This window comes from Armigeres subalbatus, chromosome 2 (assembly GCF_024139115.2).
Source record: "Armigeres subalbatus isolate Guangzhou_Male chromosome 2, GZ_Asu_2, whole genome shotgun sequence".
In the NCBI taxonomy this organism is placed as follows: Eukaryota; Metazoa; Arthropoda; class Insecta; order Diptera; family Culicidae; genus Armigeres; species Armigeres subalbatus.
The window spans coordinates 279063200-279065567 of NC_085140.1; the positions used below are offsets into that span (position 1 = coordinate 279063200).

A 2368-nucleotide genomic window follows, 5' to 3' on the forward strand; every position below is an offset into this window, starting at 1 on the left:
ATAAATCGTTCACGTATACGCACAGCAATTCGAAAATTCCGTGTATTTTGAAGGAAAAATATTTTTAAAAAACCTGAGGGCACTTTTCTAATTTTATCAAAGCAAGTTCTTGGAGATGGATCAATTTCCCCCGAATATTTTAAAAGTCGATTTTTGACAGCACTCCAAAAAATCGATTGTGTATCAATAACAACAATAATTTAAGGACTGTCATACAGCAGTAAAGTTAAATACTATATTTCTTAGAGAGTCTGTGTGGAAATTGCGTATGTTTATTCATTTTTGGCTGTGATACATCGGAAATCAGAAAAGGGGATCAAGTCTACCCAGTCTCCCCTAGTCCTCTACGGACACGAAACATGGACAATGCTCGAAGAGGACTTGCAAGCACTCGGAGTATTCGAGAGACGGGTGCTTAGGACCATCTTTGGCGGCGTGCAAGAAGACGGTGTGTGGCGGCGAAGAATGAACCACGAGCTCGCCCAGCTCTACGGCGAACCCAGTATCCAGAAGGTAGCTAAAGCCGAAAGGGTACGATGGGCAGGACATGCTGCAAGAATGCCGGACAGCAACCCTGGAAAGATTCTGTACGCTTCCGATTCGGCATGAATGAGCCATCGTGGAGCACAGATAGCAAGATAGGCAGACCAGGTGTGTAAAACCCTTGATTTGCTCAGTGGAAGGTTATTCTACAGGGTCGGAACTAAACGTAATCGAGTCACCACTTCCACTCCTGGAAGGCTGCCAACAGAACTCACGACAATTAGGGTGATCACATGAACAAAACTCGGTGACCGAAAACTATCGGTATTTGCCAAATGGTTGAATCCGCTCAAAAGCCACAGGGTTAAACCTAGTTCAAAATGAACCGCTAAGGGAGGGAAGTACGGAGACCCAACTTGGGTCCGAAATACGTTACCACATTTATAAACAGTAGTAAGCTTTCAAACACTATGAAAAGTTTCCATGTCAGAGTTGAATTGCATATTAACTAGTATTATATTATACAATTATAGGGTACGAGACATAATTTTGGTACATTTTTGCTTAACCTATTGTGACGTCACATGCTACATGCGGTTTCTTATGATGGTGGTTATGGGTCATTGTGGGTGGTGCTGATGTCGATGATGGGTCAAATAATCCAGCGGCTATCGGCCGGTGACGCTCTTGGCCTACCGCAGGGAGATGGTGCGCGAACGTTGTCACGCGGCGTGGGCCACGAGTGTCGACCTGGGTTTTGGTTGGTAAGATGACGGCGGAGGGCCGGACGAGTGACGTTGGTTCACAAGCGTTGTGGAGCCGGCGTGGGCCACGGAAGTCGAGCTGATTTTCTGGCCAAGGGGACGGCTGTGGGCCGAACGGATGACCTTGGTTCACAAGCGTTGGTTTATGACCGGCCGCGGAAGTCGAGCTAGCTTTCTGGTCAAGGGGACGCAACTTGGTCACGGGGATCTGGCAGCGGACCACGGGAACGAAACCTCGCCACAGGAGTCTGACTATGGACCACGGGAGTGGATCTTGTCCCGGTGGGGGTCCGGCTACACACTACGGAAGTCCTCTGTTGATTGGTGATAGCCTCTAGAAGAGTGGACAGGCCATTGGAGCCGACTAATGACCGACGATCGTGCCCGCTATAACGACGTGCTCCCACGTTTCCTGTGTTCCTTTTGATTCACAAACACAATAGGTTGCGCCCCGTCAAGATGGCTGTCGAAGACAAAGAAAAAGGCCCGTTCGTGGACCTATCCACCATTGTTAATATTTCTGGCCTCATGTCTAGTAAATCCCTCCCATAACCACCTTTAAACCACAAATTTCACAATCTTATGATATACATTATGAAAATTTACCTTTTTCTTCTAGATTATATTATTCGGTAGTAGTGACCGTTGGGAGCGGTTTGACTATATTTGGAGCTACCCTAGTAGTAAAAGGACATTGTTTTTAACTATTATTGCAATATTTAACAGTTTATCTACTAACTAACCACTTATTGCACTTTTTGGACCCTATATTTAGCACTACTATACACCGAATCGTTTCTTTTTGTACCTAAGGAGACTAAACACAGTATAAGAAAAACTACTACACGTTTTTTTTTTCCACTTGATGTGTAACTTACAGCTAGAGATCTAACGCGACGCGCACTGAGGCTGCTCACTAAGGCGGTCTGAAACGAATTAATTCTAACTCCTGCTAGCAAGCCAAGCCAAAGCCCGAAAATCATAAGGCAATACGAGTAAATCCGATGATCCCGTATTTAATTATTTTTTTTTACCATCGTTGTCGGTCCCCTGGCCCCGCTCACGAATTACCCTCTTGGGTGAGTGGAGCTTGGTAACCGGTTTGAGTGAGTGGTGCTTTG

The 2368-nt window shown here is 45.8% G+C and overlaps 1 long non-coding RNA gene across 1 annotated transcript; it reads right to left on the reverse strand.

The window, feature by feature from the left end:
• Window positions 1-1115: 1115 nt before the first annotated feature.
• On the reverse strand, window positions 1116-2102 carry LOC134216416 (uncharacterized). The gene is made up of 3 exons (XR_009980658.1): window positions 1991-2102; window positions 1854-1924; window positions 1116-1745 (listed from the first exon to the last, which is right to left on the reverse strand). It is a non-coding gene; the product is annotated as an uncharacterized LOC134216416 (long non-coding RNA).
• Between the last annotated feature and the right edge of the window lie 266 nt (window positions 2103-2368).